The sequence below is a fragment of the Channa argus genome, unplaced genomic scaffold (genome assembly GCF_033026475.1).
Source record: "Channa argus isolate prfri unplaced genomic scaffold, Channa argus male v1.0 Contig039, whole genome shotgun sequence".
Taxonomy (NCBI): Eukaryota; Metazoa; Chordata; class Actinopteri; order Anabantiformes; family Channidae; genus Channa; species Channa argus.
Window position 1 is genome coordinate 219696 of NW_027125258.1, and position 20909 is coordinate 240604.

At 42.9% G+C, this 20909-nt stretch overlaps 14 non-coding genes across 14 annotated transcripts; all 14 read right to left on the reverse strand.

Moving 5' to 3' along the window:
• Window positions 1-1275: 1275 nt before the first annotated feature.
• trnal-uaa (transfer RNA leucine (anticodon UAA)) lies at window positions 1276-1382 on the reverse strand. Its single transcript has 2 exons — window positions 1345-1382; window positions 1276-1320 (listed from the first exon to the last, which is right to left on the reverse strand). It is a non-coding gene; the product is annotated as a tRNA-Leu (tRNA).
• Window positions 1383-2455: 1073 nt separating this feature from the next.
• On the reverse strand, window positions 2456-2562 carry trnal-uaa (transfer RNA leucine (anticodon UAA)). Its single transcript has 2 exons — window positions 2525-2562; window positions 2456-2500 (listed from the first exon to the last, which is right to left on the reverse strand). It is a non-coding gene; the product is annotated as a tRNA-Leu (tRNA).
• Window positions 2563-3624: 1062 nt separating this feature from the next.
• trnal-uaa (transfer RNA leucine (anticodon UAA)) lies at window positions 3625-3731 on the reverse strand. Its single transcript has 2 exons — window positions 3694-3731; window positions 3625-3669 (listed from the first exon to the last, which is right to left on the reverse strand). It is a non-coding gene; the product is annotated as a tRNA-Leu (tRNA).
• A 1073-nt stretch (window positions 3732-4804) lies between these two features.
• Window positions 4805-4911, reverse strand: trnal-uaa (transfer RNA leucine (anticodon UAA)). The gene is made up of 2 exons: window positions 4874-4911; window positions 4805-4849 (listed from the first exon to the last, which is right to left on the reverse strand). It is a non-coding gene; the product is annotated as a tRNA-Leu (tRNA).
• Window positions 4912-6417: 1506 nt separating this feature from the next.
• trnal-uaa (transfer RNA leucine (anticodon UAA)) lies at window positions 6418-6524 on the reverse strand. The gene is made up of 2 exons: window positions 6487-6524; window positions 6418-6462 (listed from the first exon to the last, which is right to left on the reverse strand). It is a non-coding gene; the product is annotated as a tRNA-Leu (tRNA).
• A 1248-nt stretch (window positions 6525-7772) lies between these two features.
• trnal-uaa (transfer RNA leucine (anticodon UAA)) lies at window positions 7773-7879 on the reverse strand. Its single transcript has 2 exons — window positions 7842-7879; window positions 7773-7817 (listed from the first exon to the last, which is right to left on the reverse strand). It is a non-coding gene; the product is annotated as a tRNA-Leu (tRNA).
• A 1073-nt stretch (window positions 7880-8952) lies between these two features.
• Window positions 8953-9059, reverse strand: trnal-uaa (transfer RNA leucine (anticodon UAA)). The gene is made up of 2 exons: window positions 9022-9059; window positions 8953-8997 (listed from the first exon to the last, which is right to left on the reverse strand). It is a non-coding gene; the product is annotated as a tRNA-Leu (tRNA).
• Window positions 9060-10132: 1073 nt separating this feature from the next.
• trnal-uaa (transfer RNA leucine (anticodon UAA)) lies at window positions 10133-10239 on the reverse strand. Its single transcript has 2 exons — window positions 10202-10239; window positions 10133-10177 (listed from the first exon to the last, which is right to left on the reverse strand). It is a non-coding gene; the product is annotated as a tRNA-Leu (tRNA).
• Window positions 10240-11312: 1073 nt separating this feature from the next.
• Window positions 11313-11419, reverse strand: trnal-uaa (transfer RNA leucine (anticodon UAA)). The gene is made up of 2 exons: window positions 11382-11419; window positions 11313-11357 (listed from the first exon to the last, which is right to left on the reverse strand). It is a non-coding gene; the product is annotated as a tRNA-Leu (tRNA).
• Window positions 11420-12925: 1506 nt separating this feature from the next.
• trnal-uaa (transfer RNA leucine (anticodon UAA)) lies at window positions 12926-13032 on the reverse strand. Its single transcript has 2 exons — window positions 12995-13032; window positions 12926-12970 (listed from the first exon to the last, which is right to left on the reverse strand). It is a non-coding gene; the product is annotated as a tRNA-Leu (tRNA).
• Window positions 13033-14280: 1248 nt separating this feature from the next.
• trnal-uaa (transfer RNA leucine (anticodon UAA)) lies at window positions 14281-14387 on the reverse strand. The gene is made up of 2 exons: window positions 14350-14387; window positions 14281-14325 (listed from the first exon to the last, which is right to left on the reverse strand). It is a non-coding gene; the product is annotated as a tRNA-Leu (tRNA).
• A 1074-nt stretch (window positions 14388-15461) lies between these two features.
• On the reverse strand, window positions 15462-15568 carry trnal-uaa (transfer RNA leucine (anticodon UAA)). The gene is made up of 2 exons: window positions 15531-15568; window positions 15462-15506 (listed from the first exon to the last, which is right to left on the reverse strand). It is a non-coding gene; the product is annotated as a tRNA-Leu (tRNA).
• A 2427-nt stretch (window positions 15569-17995) lies between these two features.
• trnal-uaa (transfer RNA leucine (anticodon UAA)) lies at window positions 17996-18102 on the reverse strand. The gene is made up of 2 exons: window positions 18065-18102; window positions 17996-18040 (listed from the first exon to the last, which is right to left on the reverse strand). It is a non-coding gene; the product is annotated as a tRNA-Leu (tRNA).
• Window positions 18103-20355: 2253 nt separating this feature from the next.
• trnal-uaa (transfer RNA leucine (anticodon UAA)) lies at window positions 20356-20462 on the reverse strand. Its single transcript has 2 exons — window positions 20425-20462; window positions 20356-20400 (listed from the first exon to the last, which is right to left on the reverse strand). It is a non-coding gene; the product is annotated as a tRNA-Leu (tRNA).
• Between the last annotated feature and the right edge of the window lie 447 nt (window positions 20463-20909).

Below are 20909 nucleotides of genomic sequence, written 5' to 3' on the forward strand. Positions count from 1 at the left end.
GTCTTTTGCTTTGCGCAAAAAAAGACAATCACGAGTTGCTAAAGTTGTCAAATACAAACATGTCTAAATCATGACCAACATGCAGAGGGAAGAAATGTCAGAAGTGGGATTTGAACCCACACCTCCATTGGAGACCAGAAGTCCCTTTGGGGAAAGAGCCCTTGCTTAAATCTTGCGCCTTAGACCGCTCGGCCATCCTGCCAGCCATTGGTGGGAATTGACTCTTTAGGACAGTGGAACTAACTCATTAGTTTATTATTCTCTAATTCAATCAACATACTCAAGGTGTTCTTGAGAAAAGTCTCCATTTCTTGCATTATTCACCTTTGTCTCAGCTTGAAAGGACGTCAGTCGGGACTTTGCACAACTTGTGACAGTGACATGAAGTGAGTGAAGCTCTTGTAAGTGAGTTTAGTGGGTCTCAGTTGGATTGTTGGTTAGATGATTAATTTTGTTTGGCAAAACGATTGTACAAGCAGCCAAGTCTGGCTGCAGTTGCAGCTGGGTTTTCTGAATTGCTTCTCTTTCGAAAACCTCAGCATCCATCATGGGGCTTGCAGCCTTTTGTTACTTATATACGCACAGTTTGAGAAACCTGATTGGAAACATGGTTACGTTTATAAACGACAACGAAATTGGCAATCTCCGACTGGTATCTAGTCGGGTAAAGTCAGTTTCCATACCTCAGTTTGTGAAATCAGCTCCCCCGAGAAAGCCGACTGTAATTTGGCTACTTTACTGTGTGTAATTGCCGGAAGTGACTTTCATTTTCAGCTGGACAAGAGATCAAGTTTTTCTGCAGTTTTAGTGTGGGTCTCCTGAAACTGAACTCCTGAAAAGACCTTTTAATCCTCAATAAAGCAACATATTTCCAGGCGTGTTTTAGCAAAGTCCCACTCTGTTTCAGCAATCACTTTTAGATCAGCTGCAACTATTTAGCCGTTTGTTTTCAGCATCTTCCTCGGACAGTAAGTATTACGCTTGGAATATATTGCTTTGAACTAACCGTTTGCATGCACATCATGGCCACCTCACTTGACGTGAGTTGATGTGGAGCGTCAGTTGTCAGAAATTACTACCAGGAGTGCCCGAGGTGCATTCTCGTAAGAATGTTGCGGCAGCATCATCTCAGCAGCACATTGGTATCTGGTAGAGAAGGATTATGCAATAGTGTCGCCATGTCTTTTGCTTGGTGCAACAAAAGACAATCACGAGTTGCTAAAGTTGTCAAATACAAACATGTCTAAATCATGACTAACATGCAGAGGGAAGAAATGTCAAGAGTGGGATTTGAACCCACGCCTCCATTAGAGACCAGAAGTCCCTTTGGGGAAAGAGCCCTTGCTTAAGTCTGGCGCCTTAGACCGCTCGGCCATCCTGACAGCCATTGGTGGGAATTGACTCTTTAGGACAGTGGAAGTAACTCATTAGTTTATTATTCTCTAATTCAATCAACATACTCAAGGTGTTCTTGAGAAAAGTCTCTATTTCTTGCAATATTCACCTTTGTCTCAGCTTGAAAGGACGTCAGTCGGGACTTTGCACAACTTATGACAGTGACATGAAGTGAGTGAAGCTCTTGTAAGTGAGTTTAGTGGGTCTCAGTTGGATTGTTGGTTAGATGATTAATTTTGTTTGGCAAAACGATTGTACAAGCAGCCAAGTCTGGCTGCAGTTGCAGCTGGGTTTTCTGAATTGCTTCTCTTTCGAAAACCTCAGCATCCATCATGGGGCTTGCAGCCTTTTGTTACTTATATACGCACAGTTTGAGAAACCTGATTGGAAACATGGTTACGTTTATAAACGACAACGAAATTGGCGTTTTCCGACTGGTATCTAGTCGGGTAAAGTCAGTTTCCATACCTCAGTTTGTGAAATCAGCTCCCCTGAGAAAGCTGACTGTAATTTGGCTTCTTTACTGCGTGTAATTGCCGGAAGTGACTTTCATTTTCAGCTGGACAAGAGATCAAGTTTTTCTGCAGTTATAGTGTGGGTCTGCAGAAACTGAACCCCTGAAAAGACCTTTTGATCCTCAATAAAGCAACATATTTCCAGGCGTGTTTGAGCAAAGTCCCACTCTGTTTCAGCAATCACTTTTAGATCAGCTGCAACTATTTAGCCGTTTGTTTTCAGCATCTTCCTCGGACAGTAAGTATTACGCTTGGAATATATTGCTTTGAACTAACCGTTTGCATGCACATCATGGCCACCTGACTTGACGTGAGTTGATGTGGAGCGCCAGTTGTCAGAAATTACTACTAGGAGTGCCCGAGGTGCATTCTCGTAAGAATGTTGCGGCAGCATCATCTCAGCAGCACATTGATATCTGGTAGAGACAGATTATGCAATAGTGTCGCCATGTCTTATGCTTTGTGCAACAAAAGACAATCACGAGTTGCTAAAGTTGTCAAATACAAACATGTCTAAATCATGACCAACATGCAGAGGGAAGAAATGTCAGGAGTAGGATTTGAACCCACGCCTCCATTGGAGACCAGAAGTCCCTTTGGGGGAAGAGCCCTTGCTTAAGTCTGGCGCCTTAGACCGCTCGGCCATCCTGACAGCCATTGGTGGGAATTGACTCTTTAGGACAGTGGAACTAACTCATTAGTTTATTATTCTCTAATTAAATCAACATACTCAAGGTGTTCTTGAGAAAAGTCTCCATTTCTTGCAATATTCACCTTTGTCTCAGCTTGAAAGGACGTCAGTCGGGACTTTGCACAACTTATGACAGTGACATGAAGTGAGTGAAGCTCTTGTAAGTGAGTTTAGTGGGTCTCAGTTGGATTGTTGGTTGGATGATTAATTTTGTTTGGCAAAACGATTGTACAAGCAGCCAAGTCTGGCTGCAGTTGCAGCTGGGTTTTCTGAATTGCTTCTCTTTCGAAAACCTCAGCATCCATCATGGGGCTTGCAGCCTTTTGTTACTTATATACGCACAGTTTGAGAAACATGATTGGAAACAAGGCTACGTTTATAAACGACAATGAAATTGGCGTTCTCCGACTGGTATCTAGGCGGGTAAACTCAGTTTCCATACATCAGTTTGTGAAATCAGCTCCCCTGAGAAAGCCGACTGTAATTTGGCTACTTTACTGTGTGTAATTCCCGGAAGTGACTTTCATTTTCAGTTGGACAAGAGATCAAGTTTTTCTGCAGTTATAGTGTGGGTCTGCAGAAACTGAACTCCTGAAAAGACCTTTTGATCCACAATAAAGCAACATGTTTCCAGGCTTGTTTGAGCAAAGTCCCACTCTGTTTCACCAATCACTTTTAGATCAGCTGCAACTATTTAGCCGTTTGTTTTCAGCATCTTCCTCGGACAGTAAGTATTACGCTTGGAATATATTGCTTTGAACTAACCGTTTGCATGCACATCATGGCCACCTCACTTGACGTGAGTTGATGTGGAGCGTCAGTTGTCAGAAATTACTGCCAGGAGTGCCCGAGGTGCATTCTCGTAAGAATGTTGCGGCAGCATCATCTCAGCAGCACATTGGTATCTGGTAGAGAAGGATTATGCAATAGTGTCGCCATGTCTTTTGCTTGGTGCAACAAAAGACAATCACGAGTTGCTAAAGTTGTCAAATACAAACATGTCTAAAATGCAGAGGGAAGAAATGTCAAGAGTGGGATTTGAACCCACGCCTCCATTGGAGACTAGAAGTCCCTTTGGGGAAAGAGCCCTTGCTTAAGTCTGGCGCCTTAGACCGCTCGGCCATCCTGACAGCCATTGGTGGGAATTGACTCTTTAGGACAGTGGAACTAACTCATTAGGTTGTTATTCTCTAATTCAATCAACATACTCAAGGTTTTCTTGAGAAAAGTCTCAATTTCTTGCATTATTCACCTTTGTCTCAGCTTGAAAGGACGTCAGTCGGGACTTTGCACAACTTATGACAGTGACATGAAGTGAATGAAGCTCTTGTAAGTGAGTTTAGTGGGTCTCAGTTGGATTGTTGGTTAGATGATTAATTTTGTTTGGCAAAACGATTGTACAAGCAGCCAAGTCTGGCTGCAGTTGCAGCTGGGTTTTCTGAATTGCTTCTTTTTCGAAAACCTCAGCATCCATCATGGGGCTTGCAGCCTTTTGTTACTTATATACGCACAGTTTGAGAAACCTGATTGGAAACATGGTTACGTTTATAAACGACAACGAAATTGGCAATCTCCGACTGGTATCTAGTCGGGTAAAGTCAGTTTCCATACCTCAGTTTGTGAAATCAGCTCCCCCGAGAAAGCCGACTGTAATTTGGCTACTTTACTGTGTGTAATTGCCGGAAGTGACTTTCATTTTCAGCTGGACAAGAGATCAAGTTTTTCTGCAGTTTTAGTGTGGGTCTCCTGAAACTGAACTCCTGAAAAGACCTTTTAATCCTCAATAAAGCAACATATTTCCAGGCGTGTATTAGCAAAGTCCCACTCTGTTTCAGCAATCACTTTTAGATCAACTGCAACTTTTTAGCCGTTTGTTTTCTGCATCTTCCTCCAGACAGTAAGTATTAGGCTTGGAATATATTGCTTGAACTAACCGTTTGGGTGCACATCATGGCCACCTCACTTGACGTGAGTTGATGTGGAGCGTCAGTTGTCAGAAATTACTGCCAGGAGTGCCCGAGGTGCATTCTCGTAAGAATGTTGCGGCGGCATCATCTCAGCAGCACATTGGTATCTGGTAGAGAAGGATTATGCAATAGTGTCGCCATGTCTTTTGCTTTGTGCAACAAAAGACAATCACGAGTTGCTAAAGTTGTCAAATACAACTATGTCTAAATCATGACCAACATGCAGAGGGAAGAAATGTCAGGAGTGGGATTTGAACCCACGCCTCCATTGGAGACCAGAAGTCCCTTTGGGGAAAGAGCCCTTGCTTAAGTCTGGCGCCTTAGACCGCTCGGCCATCCTGACAGCCATTGGTTGGAATTGACTCTTTATGACAGTGGAACTAACTCATTAGTTTATTATTCTCTAATTCAATCAACATACTCAAGGTGTTCTTGAGAAAAGTCTCCATTTCTTGCAATATTCACCTTTGTCTGAGCTTGAAAGGACGTCAGTCGGGACTTTGCACAACTTATGACAGTGACATGAAGTGAGTGAAGCTCTTGTAAGTGAGTTTAGTGGGTCTCAGTTGGAGTGTTGGTTAGATGATTAATTTTGTTTGGCAAAACGTTTGTACAAGCAGCCAAGTCTGGCTGCAGTTGCAGCTGGGTTTTCTGAATTGCTTCTCTTTCAAAAACCTCAGCATCCATCGTGGGGCTTGCAGCCTTTTGTTACGTATATACGCACAGTTTGAGAAACCTCATTGGAAACCTGATTTCCAGGTGTGTTTGCGCAAAGTCCCACTTTGTTTCAGCAATCACTTTTAGATCAACTGCAACTGTTTAGCCGATTGTTTTCAGCATCTTCCTCCAGACAGTAAGTCTTAGGCTTGGAATATATTGCTTTGAACTAACCGTTTGGGTGCACATCATGGCCACCTCATTTGGCGTGAGTTAAAGTGGAGCATCAGTTGTGCGTGAAGTGAGTAAAGCTCTTGTAAGTGAGTTTAGTGGGTCTCAGTTGGAGTGTTGGTTAGATGATTAATTTTGTTTGGCAAAACGATTGTACAAGCAGCCAAGTCTGGCTGCAGTTGCAGCTGGGTTTTCTGAATTGCTTTTCTTTCGAAAACCTCAGCATCCATCATGGGGCTTGCAGCCTTTTGTTACTTATATAGGCACAGTTTGAGAAACCTGATTGGAAACATGGTTACGTCTATAAATGACAACGAAATTGGCGTTCTCCGACTGGTATCTAGTCGGGTAAAGTCAGTTTCCATACCTCAGTTTGTGAAATCAGCTCCCCTGAGAAAGCTGACTGTAATTTGGCTGCTTTACTGTGTGTAATTGCCGGAAGTGACTTTCATTTTCAGCTGGACAAGAGATCAAGTTTTTCTGCAGTTATAATGTGGGTCTGCAGAAACTGAACCCCTGAAAAGACCTTTTGATCCTCAATAAAGCAACATATTTCCAGGCGTGTTTGAGCAAAGTCCCACTCTGTTTCAGCAATCACTTTTAGATCAACTGCAACTATTTAGCCGTTTGTTTTCTGCCTCTTCCTCCAGACAGTAAGTCTTAGGCTTGGAATATATTGCTTTGAACTAACCGTTTGGGTGCACATCATGGCCACCTCACTTGACGTGAGTTGATGTGGAGCGTCAGTTGTCAGAAATTACTGCCAGGAGTGCCCGAGGTGCATTCTCGTTAGAATGTTGCGACAGCATCATCTCAGCAGCACATTGGTATCTGGTAGAGAAGGATTATGCAATAGTGTCGCCATGTCTTTTGCTTTTTTGCAACAAAAGACAATCACGAGTTGCTAAAGTTGTTAAATACAACTATGTCTAAATCATGACCAACATGCAGAGGGAAGAAATGTCAGGAGTGGGATTTGAACCCACACCTCCATTGGAGACCAGAAGTCCCTTTGGGGAAAGAGCCCTTGCTTAAGTCTGGCGCCTTAGACCGCTCGGCCATCCTGACAGCCATTGGTGGGAATTGAGTCTTTAGGACAGTGGAACTAGCTCATTAGTTTATTATTCTCTAATTCAATCAACATACTCAAGGTGTTTTTGAGAAAAGTCTCCATTTCTTGCAATATTCACCTTTGTCTCACCTTGAAAGGACGTCAGTCGGGACTTTGCACAACTTATGACAGTGACATGAAGTGAGTGAAGCTCTTGTAAGTGAGTTTAGTGGGTCTCAGTTGAATTGTTGGTTGGATGATTAATTTTGTTTTCGCAAAACGATTGTACAAGCAGCCAAGTCTGGCTGCAGTTGCAGCTGGGTTTTCTGAATTGCTTCTCTTTCGAAAACCTCAGCATCCATCATGGGGCTTGCAGCCTTTTGTTACGTATATACGCACAGTTTGAGAAACCTCATTGGAAACCTGATTTCCAGGTGTGTTTGCGCAAAGTCCCACTTTGTTTCAGCAATCACTTTTAGATCAACTGCAACTATTTAGCAGTTTGTTTTCTGCATCTTCCTCCAGACAGTAAGTCTTAGGCTTGGAATATATTGCTTTGAACTAACCGTTTGGGTGCACATCATGGCCACCTCATTTGACGTGAGTTAAAGTGGAGCGTCAGTTGTGCGTGAATTGAGTAAAGCTCTTGTAAGTGAGTTTAGTGGGTCTAAGTTGGAGTGTTGGTTAGATGATCAATTGTGTTTGGCAAAACGTTTGTACAAGCAGCCAAGTCTGGCTGCAGTTGCAGCTGGGTTTTCTGAATTGCTTCTCTTTCGAAAACCTCAGCATCCATCGTGGGGCTTGCAGCCTTTTGTTACGTATATACGGACAGTTTGAGAAACCTCATTGGAAACCTGATTTCCAGTTGTGTTTGCACAAAGTCCCACTTTGTTTCAGCAATCACTTTTAGATCAACTGCAACTATTTAGCCGTTTGTTTTCAGCATCTTCTTCGGACAGTAAGTCTTACGCTTGGAATATATTGCTTTGAACTAACCGTTTGCATGCACATCATGGCCACCTCACTTGACGTGAGTTGATGTGGAGTGTCAGTTGTCAGAAATTACTGGCAGGAGTGCCCGAGGTGCATTCTTGTAAGAATGTTGCGGCAGCATCATCTCAGCAGCACATTGGTATCTGGTAGAGAAGGATTATGCAATAGTGTCGCCATGTCTTTTGCTTTGTGCATCAAAAGACAATCACGAGTTGCTAAAGTTGTCAAATACAAACATGTCTAAATCATGACTAACATGCAGAGTGAAGAAATGTCAAGAGTGGGATTTGAACCCACACCTCCATTGGAGACCAGAAGTCCCTTTGGGGAACGAGCCCTTTCTTAAGTCTGGTGCCTTAGACCCCCCAGCCATCCTGACAGCCATTGGTGAGAATTGACTCTTTAGGACAGTGGAACTAACTCATTAGTTTATTATTCTCTAATTCAATCAACATACTCAAGGTGTTCTTGAGAAAAGTCTCCATTTCTTGCAATATTCACCTTTGTCTCAGCTTGAAAGGACGTCAGTCGGGACTTTGCACAACTTATGACAGTGACATGAAGTGAGTGAAGCTCTTGTAAGTGAGTTTAGTGGGTCTCAGTTGGATTGTTGGTTAGATGATTAATTTTGTTTGGCAAAACGATTGTACAAGCAGCCAAGTCTGGCTGCAGTTGCAGCTGGGTTTTCTGAATTGCTTCTCTTTCGAAAACCTCAGCATCCATCATGGGGCTTGCAGCCTTTTGTTACTTATATACGCACAGTTTGAGAAACCTGATTGGAAACATGGTTACGTTTATAAACGACAACGAAATTGGCGTTTTCCGACTGGTATCTAGTCGGGTAAAGTCAGTTTCCATACCTCAGTTTGTGAAATCAGCTCCCCTGAGAAAGCTGACTGTAATTTGGCTGCTTTACTGTGTGTAATTGCCGGAAGTGACTTTCATTTTCAGCTGGACAATAGATCAAGTTTTTCTGCAGTTATAGTGTGGGTCTGCAGAAACTGAAACCCTGAAAAGACCTTTTGATCCTCAATAAAGCAACATATTTCCAGGCGTGTTTGAGCAAAGTCCCACTCTGTTTCAGCAATCACTTTTAGATCAGCTGCAACTAATTAGCCGTTTGTTTTCAGCATCTTCCTCGGACAGTAAGTATTACGCTTGGAATATATTGCTTTGAACTAACCGTTTGCATGCACATCATGGCCACCTGACTTGACGTGAGTTGATGTGGAGCGCCAGTTGTCAGAAATTACTACCAGGAGTGCCCGAGGTGCATTCTCGTAAGAATGTTGCGGCAGCATCATCTCAGCAGCACATTGGTATCTGGTAGAGACAGATTATGCAATAGTGTCGCCATGTCTTATGCTTTGTGCAACAAAAGACAATCACGAGTTGCTAAAGTTGTCAAATACAAACATGTCTAAATCATGACCAACATGCAGAGGGAAGAAATGTCAGGAGTGGGATTTGAACCCACGCCTCCATTGGAGACCAGAAGTCCCTTTGGGGAAAGAGCCCTTGCTTAAGTCTGGCGCCTTAGACCGCTCGGCCATCCTGACAGCCATTGGTGGGAATTGACTCTTTAGGACAGTGGAACTAACTCATTAGTTTATTATTCTCTAATTAAATCAACATACTCAAGGTGTTCTTGAGAAAAGTCTCCATTTCTTGCAATATTCACCTTTGTCTCAGCTTGAAAGGACGTCAGTCGGGACTTTGCACAACTTATGACAGTGACATGAAGTGAGTGAAGCTCTTGTAAGTGAGTTTAGTGGGTCTCAGTTGGATTGTTGGTTGGATGATTAATTTTGTTTGGCAAAACGATTGTACAAGCAGCCAAGTCTGGCTGCAGTTGCAGCTGGGTTTTCTGAATTGCTTCTCTTTCGAAAACCTCAGCATCCATCATGGGGCTTGCAGCCTTTTGTTACTTATATAAGCACAGTTTGAGAAACCTGATTGGAAACAAGGCTACGTTTATAAACGACAATGAAATTGGCGTTCTCCGACTGGTATCTAGTCGGGTAAAGTCAGTTTCCATACCTCAGTTTGTGAAATCAGCTCCCCTGAGAAAGCCGACTGTAATTTGGCTACTTTACTGTGTGTAATTGCCGGAAGTGACTTTCATTTTCAGTTGGACAAGAGATCAAGTTTTTCTGCAGTTATAGTGTGGGTCTGCAGAAACTGAACTCCTGAAAAGACCTTTTGATCCACAATAAAGCAACATGTTTCCAGGCGTGTTTGAGCAAAGTCCCACTCTGTTTCAGCAATCACTTTTAGATCAGCTGCAACTATTTAGCCGTTTGTTTTCAGCATCTTCCTCGGACAGTAAGTATTACGCTTGGAATACATTGCTTTGAACTAACCGTTTGCATGCACATCATGGCCACCTCACTTGACGTGAGTTGATGTGGAGCGTCAGTTGTCAGAAATTACTACCAGGAGTGCCCGAGGTGCATTCTCGTAAGAATGTTGCGGCAGCATCATCTCAGCAGCACATTGGTATCTGGTAGAGAAGGATTATGCAATAGTGTCGCCATGTCTTTTGCTTGGTGCAACAAAAGACAATCACGAGTTGCTAAAGTTGTCAAATACAAACATGTCTAAATCATGACTAACATGCAGAGGGAAGAAATGTCAAGAGTGGGATTTGAACCCACGCCTCCATTGGAGACTAGAAGTCCCTTTGGGGAAAGAGCCCTTGCTTAAGTCTGGCGCCTTAGACCGCTCGGCCATCCTGACAGCCATTGGTGGGAATTGACTCTTTAGGACAGTGGAACTAACTCATTAGGTTGTTATTCTCTAATTCAATCAACATACTCAAGGTTTTCTTGAGAAAAGTCTCAATTTCTTGCATTATTCACCTTTGTCTCAGCTTGAAAGGACGTCAGTCGGGACTTTGCACAACTTATGACAGTGACATGAAGTGAATGAAGCTCTTGTAAGTGAGTTTAGTGGGTCTCAGTTGGATTGTTGGTTAGATGATTAATTTTGTTTGGCAAAACGATTGTACAAGCAGCCAAGTCTGGCTGCAGTTGCAGCTGGGTTTTCTGAATTGCTTCTCTTTCGAAAACCTCAGCATCCATCATGGGGCTTGCAGCCTTTTGTTACTTATATACGCACAGTTTGAGAAACCTGATTGGAAACATGGTTACGTTTATAAACGACAACGAAATTGGCAATCTCCGACTGGTATCTAGTCGGGTAAAGTCAGTTTCCATACCTCAGTTTGTGAAATCAGCTCCCCCGAGAAAGCCGACTGTAATTTGGCTACTTTACTGTGTGTAATTGCCGGAAGTGACTTTCATTTTCAGCTGGACAAGAGATCAAGTTTTTCTGCAGTTTTAGTGTGGGTCTCCTGAAACTGAACTCCTGAAAAGACCTTTTAATCCTCAATAAAGCAACATATTTCCAGGCGTGTATTAGCAAAGTCCCACTCTGTTTCAGCAATCACTTTTAGATCAACTGCAACTTTTTAGCCGTTTGTTTTCTGCATCTTCCTCCAGACAGTAAGTCTTAGGCTTGGAATATATTGCTTGAACTAACCGTTTGGGTGCACATCATGGCCACCTCACTTGACGTGAGTTGATGTGGAGCGTCAGTTGTCAGAAATTACTGCCAGGAGTGCCCGAGGTGCATTCTCGTAAGAATGTTGCGGCGGCATCATCTCAGCAGCACATTGGTATCTGGTAGAGAAGGATTATGCAATAGTGTCGCCATGTCTTTTGCTTTGTGCAACAAAAGACAATCACGAGTTGCTAAAGTTGTCAAATACAACTATGTCTAAATCATGACCAACATGCAGAGGGAAGAAATGTCAGGAGTGGGATTTGAACCCACGCCTCCATTGGAGACCAGAAGTCCCTTTGGGGAAAGAGCCCTTGCTTAAGTCTGGCGCCTTAGACCGCTCGGCCATCCTGACAGCCATTGGTTGGAATTGACTCTTTATGACAGTGGAACTAACTCATTAGTTTATTATTCTCTAATTCAATCAACATACTCAAGGTGTTCTTGAGAAAAGTCTCCATTTCTTGCAATATTCACCTTTGTCTGAGCTTGAAAGGACGTCAGTCGGGACTTTGCACAACTTATGACAGTGACATGAAGTGAGTGAAGCTCTTGTAAGTGAGTTTAGTGGGTCTCAGTTGGAGTGTTGGTTAGATGATTAATTTTGTTTGGCAAAACGTTTGTACAAGCAGCCAAGTCTGGCTGCAGTTGCAGCTGGGTTTTCTGAATTGCTTCTCTTTCAAAAACCTCAGCATCCATCGTGGGGCTTGCAGCCTTTTGTTACGTATATACGCACAGTTTGAGAAACCTCATTGGAAACCTGATTTCCAGGTGTGTTTGCGCAAAGTCCCACTTTGTTTCAGCAATCACTTTTAGATCAACTGCAACTGTTTAGCCGATTGTTTTCAGCATCTTCCTCCAGACAGTAAGTCTTAGGCTTGGAATATATTGCTTTGAACTAACCGTTTGGGTGCACATCATGGCCACCTCATTTGGCGTGAGTTAAAGTGGAGCATCAGTTGTGCGTGAAGTGAGTAAAGCTCTTGTAAGTGAGTTTAGTGGGTCTCAGTTGGAGTGTTGGTTAGATGATTAATTTTGTTTGGCAAAACGATTGTACAAGCAGCCAAGTCTGGCTGCAGTTGCAGCTGGGTTTTCTGAATTGCTTTTCTTTCGAAAACCTCAGCATCCATCATGGGGCTTGCAGCCTTTTGTTACTTATATAGGCACAGTTTGAGAAACCTGATTGGAAACATGGTTACGTCTATAAATGACAACGAAATTGGCGTTCTCCGACTGGTATCTAGTCGGGTAAAGTCAGTTTCCATACCTCAGTTTGTGAAATCAGCTCCCCTGAGAAAGCTGACTGTAATTTGGCTGCTTTACTGTGTGTAATTGCCGGAAGTGACTTTCATTTTCAGCTGGACAAGAGATCAAGTTTTTCTGCAGTTATAATGTGGGTCTGCAGAAACTGAACCCCTGAAAAGACCTTTTGATCCTCAATAAAGCAACATATTTCCAGGCGTGTTTGAGCAAAGTCCCACTCTGTTTCAGCAATCACTTTTAGATCAACTGCAACTATTTAGCCGTTTGTTTTCTGCCTCTTCCTCCAGACAGTAAGTCTTAGGCTTGGAATATATTGCTTTGAACTAACCGTTTGGGTGCACATCATGGCCACCTCACTTGACGTGAGTTGATGTGGAGCGTCAGTTGTCAGAAATTACTGCCAGGAGTGCCCGAGGTGCATTCTCGTTAGAATGTTGCGACAGCATCATCTCAGCAGCACATTGGTATCTGGTAGAGAAGGATTATGCAATAGTGTCGCCATGTCTTTTGCTTTTTTGCAACAAAAGACAATCACGAGTTGCTAAAGTTGTTAAATACAACTATGTCTAACTCATGACCAACATGCAGAGGGAAGAAATGTCAGGAGTGGGATTTGAACCCACACCTCCATTGGAGACCAGAAGTCCCTTTGGGGAAAGAGCCCTTGCTTAAGTCTGGCGCCTTAGACCGCTCGGCCATCCTGACAGCCATTGGTGGGAATTGAGTCTTTAGGACAGTGGAACTAACTCATTAGTTTATTATTCTCTAATTCAATCAACATACTCAAGGTGTTTTTGAGAAAAGTCTCCATTTCTTGCAATATTCACCTTTGTCTCACCTTGAAAGGACGTCAGTCGGGACTTTGCACAACTTATGACAGTGACATGAAGTGAGTGAAGCTCTTGTAAGTGAGTTTAGTGGGTCTCAGTTGAATTGTTGGTTGGATGATTAATTTTGTTTTCGCAAAACGATTGTACAAGCAGCCAAGTCTGGCTGCAGTTGCAGCTGGGTTTTCTGAATTGCTTCTCTTTCGAAAACCTCAGCATCCATCATGGGGCTTGCAGCCTTTTGTTACGTATATACGCACAGTTTGAGAAACCTCATTGGAAACCTGATTTCCAGGTGTGTTTGCGCAAAGTCCCACTTTGTTTCAGCAATCACTTTTAGATCAACTGCAACTATTTAGCAGTTTGTTTTCTGCATCTTCCTCCAGACAGTAAGTCTTAGGCTTGGAATATATTGCTTTGAACTAACCGTTTGGGTGCACATCATGGCCACCTCATTTGACGTGAGTTAAAGTGGAGCGTCAGTTGTGCGTGAATTGAGTAAAGCTCTTGTAAGTGAGTTTAGTGGGTCTAAGTTGGAGTGTTGGTTAGATGATCAATTTTGTTTGGCAAAACGTTTGTACAAGCAGCCAAGTCTGGCTGCAGTTGCAGCTGGGTTTTCTGAATTGCTTCTCTTTCGAAAACCTCAGCATCCATCGTGGGGCTTGCAGCCTTTTGTTACGTATATACGGACAGTTTGAGAAACCTCATTGGAAACCTGATTTCCAGTTGTGTTTGCACAAAGTCCCACTTTGTTTCAGCAATCACTTTTAGATCAACTGCAACTATTTAGCCGTTTGTTTTCAGCATCTTCTTCGGACAGTAAGTCTTACGCTTGGAATATATTGCTTTGAACTAACCGTTTGCATGCACATCATGGCCACCTCACTTGACGTGAGTTGATGTGGAGTGTCAGTTGTCAGAAATTACTGGCAGGAGTGCCCGAGGTGCATTCTTGTAAGAATGTTGCGGCAGCATCATCTCAGCAGCACATTGGTATCTGGTAGAGAAGGATTATGCAATAGTGTCGCCATGTCTTTTGCTTTGTGCATCAAAAGACAATCACGAGTTGCTAAAGTTGTCAAATACAAACATGTCTAAATCATGACTAACATGCAGAGTGAAGAAATGTCAGGAGTGGGATTTGAACCCACGCCTCCATTGGAGACCAGAAGTCCCTTTGGGGAACGAGCCCTTTCTTAAGTCTGGTGCCTTAGACCCCCCAGCCATCCTGACAGCCATTGGTGAGAATTGACTCTTTAGGACAGTGGAACTAACTCATTAGTTTATTATTCTCTAATTCAATCAACATACTCAAGGTGTTCTTGAGAAAAGTCTCCATTTCTTGCAATATTCACCTTTGTCTCAGCTTGAAAGGACGTCAGTCGGGACTTTGCACAACTTATGACAGTGACATGAAGTGAGTGAAGCTCTTGTAAGTGAGTTTAGTGGGTCTCAGTTGGATTGTTGGTTAGATGATTAATTTTGTTTGGCAAAACGATTGTACAAGCAGCCAAGTCTGGCTGCAGTTGCAGCTGGGTTTTCTGAATTGCTTCTCTTTCGAAAACCTCAGCATCCATCATGGGGCTTGCAGCCTTTTGTTACTTATATACGCACAGTTTGAGAAACCTGATTGGAAACATGGTTACGTTTATAAACGACAATGAAATTGGCGTTCTCCGACTGGTATCTAGTCGGGTAAACTCAGTTTCCATACCTCAGTTTGTGAAATCAGCTCCCCTGAGAAAGCTGACTGTAATTTGGGTACTTTACTGTGTGTAATTGCCGGAAGTGACTTTCATTTTCAGCTGGACAAGAGATCAAGTTTTTCTGCAGTTATAGTGTGGGTATGCAGAAACTGAACCCCTGAAAAGACCTTTTGATCCTCAATAAAGCAACATATTTCCAGGCGTGTTTGAGCAAAGTCCCACTCTGTTTCAGCAATCACTTTTAGATCAGCTGCAACTATTTAGCCGTTTGTTTTCAGCATCTTCCTCGGACAGTAAGTATTACGCTTGGAATATATTGCTTTGAACTAACCGTTTGCATGCACATCATGGCCACCTGACTTGACGTGAGTTGATGTGGAGCGTCAGTTGTCAGAAATTACTACCAGGAGTGCCCGAGGTGCATTCTCGTAAGAATGTTGCGGCAGCATCATCTCAGCAGCACATTGGTATCTGGTAGAGAAGGATTATGCAATAGTGTCGCCATGTCTTTTGCTTTGTGCAACAAAAGACAATCACGAGTTGCTAAAGTTGTCAAATACAAACATGTGTAAATCATGACCAACATGCAGAGGGAAGAAAATGTCAGGAGTGGGATTTGAACTTACACCTCCATTGGAGACCAGAAGTCCCTTTGGGGAAAGAGCCCTTGCTTAAGTCTGGCGCCTTAGACCGCTCGGCCATCCTGACAGCCATTGGTGAGAATTGACTCTTTAGGACAGTGGAACTAACTCATTAGTTTATTATTCTCTAATTCAATCAACATACTCAAGGTGTTCTTGAGAAAAGTCTCCATTTCTTGCAATATTCACCTTTGTCTCAGCTTGAAAGGACGTCAGTCGGGACTTTGCACAACTTATGACAGTGACATGAAGTGAGTGAAGCTCTTGTAAGTGAGTTTAGTGGGTCTCATTTGGAGTGTTGGTTAGATGATTAATTTTGTTTGGCAAAATGTTTGTACAAGCAGCCAAGTCTGGCTGCAGTTGCAGCTTGGTTTTCTGAATTGCTTCTCCTTCAAAAACCTCAGCATCCATCGTGGGGCTTGCAGCCTTTTGTTACGTATATACGCACAGTTTGAGAAACCTCATTGGAAACCTGATTTCCAGGTGTGTTTGCGCAAAGTCCCACTTTGTTTCAGCAATCACTTTTAGATCAACTGCAACTATTTAGCAGTTTGTTTTCTGCATCTTCCTCCAGGCAGTAAGTCTTAGGCTTGGAATATATTGCTTTGAACTAACCGTTTGGGTGCACATCATGGCCACCTCATTTGACGTGAGTTAAAGTGGAGCATCAGTTGTGCGTGAAGTGAGTAAAGCTCTTGTAAGTGAGTTTAGTGGGTCTCAGTTGGAGTGTTGGTTAGATGATTAATTTTGTTTGGCAAAACGTTTGTACAAGCAGCCAAGTCTGGCTGCAGTTGCAGCTGGGTTTTCTGAATTGCTTCTCTTTCGAAAACCTCAGCATCCATCGTGGGGCTTGCAGCCTTTTGTTACGTATATACGGACAGTTTGTGAAACCTCATTGGAAACCTGATTTCCAGTTGTGTTTGCACAAAGTCCCACTTTATTTCAGCAATCACTTTTAGATCAACTGCAACTATTTAGCCGTTTGTTTTCAGCATCTTCTTCGGACAGTAAGTCTTACGCTTGGAATATATTGCTTTGAACTAACCGTTTGCATGCACATCATGGCCACCTCACTTGACGTGAGTTGATGTGGAGCGTCAGTTGTCAGAAATTACTGCCAGGAGTGCCCGAGGTGCATTCTCGTAAGAATGTTGCGGCAGCATCATCTCAGCAGCACATTGGTATCTGGTAGAGAAGGATTATGCAATAGTGTCGCCATGTCTTTTGCTTTGTGCATCAAAAGACAATCACGAGTTGCTAAAGTTGTCAAATACAAACATGTCTAAATCATGACCAACATGTAGAGTGAAGAAATGTCGAGAGTGGGATTTGAACCCAAACCTCCATGGGAGACCAGAAGTCCCTTTGGGGAACGAGCCCTTTCTTAAGTCTGGTGCCTTAGACCGCTCAGCCATCCAGACAGCCATTGGTGGGAATTGACTCTTTAGGACAGTGGAACTAACTCATTAGTTTATTATTCTCTAATTAAATCAACATACTCAAGGTGTTCTTGAGAAAAGTCTCCCTTTCTTGCAATATTCACCTTTGTCTCAGCTTGAAAGGACGTCAGTCGGGACTTTGCACAACTTATGACAGTGACATGAAGTGAGTGAAGCTCTTGTAAGTGAGTTTAGTGGGTCTCAGTTGGATTTTTGGTTAGATGATTAATTTTGTTTGGCAAAACGATTGTACAAGCAGCCAAGTCTGGCTGCAGTTGCAGCTGGGTTTTCTGAATTGCTTCTCTTTCGAAAACCTCAGCATCCATCATGGGGCTTGCAGCCTTTTGTTACTTATATACGCACAGTTTGAGAAACCTGATTGGAAACATGGTTACGTTTATAAACGACAATGAAATTGGCGTTCTCCGACTGGTATCTAGTCGGGTAAACTCAGTTTCCATACCTCAGTTTGTGAAATCGGCTCCCCTGAGAAAGCTGACTGTAATTTGGGTACTTTACTGTGTGTAATTGCCGGAAGTGACTTTCATTTTCAGCTGGACAAGAGATCAAGTTTTTCTGCAGTTATAGTGTGGGTATGCAGAAACTGAACCCCTGAAAAGACCTTTTGATCCTCAATAAAGCAACATATTTCCAGGCGTGTTTGAGCAAAGTCCCACTCTGTTTCAGCAATCACTTTTAGATCAGCTGCAACTATTTAGCCGTTTGTTTTCAGCATCTTCCTCGGACAGTAAGTATTACGCTTGGAATATATTGCTTTGAACTAACCGTTTGCATGCACATCATGGCCACCTGACTTGACGTGACTTGATGTGGAGCGCCAGTTGTCAGAAATTACTACCAGGAGTGCCCGAGGTGCATTCTCGTAAGAATGTTGCGGCAGCATCATCTCAGCAGCACATTGGTATCTGGTAGAGACAGATTATGCAATAGTGTCGCCATGTCTTATGCTTTATGCAACAAAAGACAATCACGAGTTGCTAAAGTTGTCAAATACAAACATGTCTAAATCATGACCAACATGCAGAGGGAAGAAATGTCAGGAGTGGGATTTGAACCCACGCCTCCATTGGAGACCAGAAGTCCCTTTGGGGAAAGAGCCCTTGCTTAAGTCTGGCGCCTTAGACCGCTCAGCCATCCTGACAGCCATTGGTGGGAATTGACTCTTTAGGACAGTGGAACTAACTCATTAGTTTATTATTCTCTAATTAAATCAACATACTCAAGGTGTTCTTGAGAAAAGTCTCCATTTCTTGCAATATTCACCTTTATCTCAGCTTGAAAGGACGTCAGTCGGGACTTTGCACAACTTATGACAGTGACATGAAGTGAGTGAAGCTCTTGTAAGTGAGTTTAGTGGGTCTCAGTTGGATTGTTGGTTGGATGATTAATTTTGTTTGGCAAAACGATTGTACAAGCAGCCAAGTCTGGCTGCAGTTGCAGCTGGGTTTTCTGAATTGCTTCTCTTTCGAAAACCTCAGCATCCATCATGGGGCTTGCAGCCTTTTGTTACTTATATAAGCACAGTTTGAGAAACCTGATTGGAAACAAGGCTACGTTTATAAACGACAATGAAATTGGCGTTCTCCGACTGGTATCTAGTCGGGTAAAGTCAGTTTCCATACCTCAGTTTGTGAAATCAGCTCCCCTGAGAAAGCCGACTGTAATTTGGCTACTTTACTGTGTGTAATTGCCGGAAGTGACTTTCATTTTCAGTTGGACAAGAGATCAAGTTTTTCTGCAGTTATAGTGTGGGTCTGCAGAAACTGAACTCCTGAAAAGACCTTTTGATCCACAATAAAGCAACATGTTTCCAGGCGTGTTTGAGCAAAGTCCCACTCTGTTTCACCAATCACTTTTAGATCAGCTGCAACTATTTAGCCGTTTGTTTTCAGCATCTTCCTCGGACAGTAAGTATTACGCTTGGAATATATTGCTTTGAACTAACCGTTTGCATGCACATCATGGCCACCTCACTTGACGTGAGTTGATGTGGAGCGTCAGTTGTCAGAAATTACTGCCAGGAGTGCCCGAGGTGCATTCTCGTAAGAATGTTGCGGCAGCATCATCTCAGCAGCACATTGGTATCTGGTAGAGAAGGATTATGCAATAGTGTCGCCATGTCTTTTGCTTTGCGCAAAAAAAGACAATCACGAGTTGCTAAAGTTGTCAAATACAAACATGTCTAAATCATGACCAACATGCAGAGGGAAGAAATGTCAGGAGTGGGATTTGAACCCACACCTCCATTGGAGACCAGAAGTCCCTTTGGTGAAAGAGCCCTTGCTTAAATCTTGCGCCTTAGACCGCTCGGCCATCCTGCCAGCCATTGGTGGGAATTGACTCTTTAGGACAGTGGAACTAACTCATTAGTTTATTATTCTCTAATTCAATCAACATACTCAAGGTGTTCTTGAGAAAAGTCTCCATTTCTTGCATTATTCACCTTTGTCTCAGCTTGAAAGGACGTCAGTCGGGACTTTGCACAACTTGTGACAGTGACATGAAGTGAGTGAAGCTCTTGTAAGTGAGTTTAGTGGGTCTCAGTTGGATTGTTGGTTAGATGATTAATTTTGTTTGGCAAAACGATTGTACAAGCAGCCAAGTCTGGCTGCAGTTGCAGCTGGGTTTTCTGAATTGCTTCTCTTTCGAAAACCTCAGCATCCATCATGGGGCTTGCAGCCTTTTGTTACTTATATACGCACAGTTTGAGAAACCTGATTGGAAACATGGTTACGTTTATAAACGACAACGAAATTGGCAATCTCCGACTGGTATCTAGTCGGGTAAAGTCAGTTTCCATACCTCAGTTTGTGAAATCAGCTCCCCCGAGAAAGCCGACTGTAATTTGGCTACTTTACTGTGTGTAATTGCCGGAAGTGACTTTCATTTTCAGCTGGACAAGAGATCAAGTTTTTCTGCAGTTTTAGTGTGGGTCTCCTGAAACTGAACTCCTGAAAAGACCTTTTAATCCTCAATAAAGCAACATATTTACAGGCGTGTTTTAGCAAAGTCCCACTCTGTTTCAGCAATCACTTTTAGATCAGCTGCAACTATTTAGCCGTTTGTTTTCAGCATCTTCCTCGGACAGTAAGTATTACGCTTGGAATATATTGCTTTGAACTAACCGTTTGCATGCACATCATGGCCACCTCACTTGACGTGAGTTGATGTGGAGCGTCAGTTGTCAGAAATTACTACCAGGAGTGCCCGAGGTGCATTCTCGTAAGAATGTTGCGGCAGCATCATCTCAGCAGCACATTGGTATCTGGTAGAGAAGGATTATGCAATAGTGTCGCCATGTCTTTTGCTTGGTGCAACAAAAGACAATCACGAGTTGCTAAAGTTGTCAAATACAAACATGTCTAAATCATGACTAACATGCAGAGGGAAGAAATGTCAAGAGTGGGATTTGAACCCACGCCTCCATTGGAGACTAGAAGTCCCTTTGGGGAAAAAGCCCTTGCTTAAGTCTGGCGCCTTCGACCGCTCGGCCATCCTGACAGCCATTGGTGGGAATTGACTCTTTAGGACAGTGGAACTACCTCATTAGGTTGTTATTCTCTAATTCAATCAACATACTCAAGGTTTTCTTGAGAAAAGTCTCAATTTCTTGCATTATTCACTTTGTCTCATCTTGAAAGGACGTCAGTCGGGACTTTGCACAACTTATGACAGTGACATGAAGTGAATGAAGCTCTTGTAAGTGAGTTTAGTGGGTCTCAGTTGGATTGTTGGTTAGATGATTAATTTTGTTTGGCAAAACGATTGTACAAGCAGCCAAGTCTGGCTGCAGTTGCAGCTGGGTTTTCTGAATTGCTTCTCTTTCGAAAACCTCAGCATCCATCATGGGGCTTGCAGCCTTTTGTTACTTATATACGCACAGTTTGAGAAACCTGATTGGAAACATGGTTACGTTTATAAACGACAATGAAATTGGCGTTCTCCGAC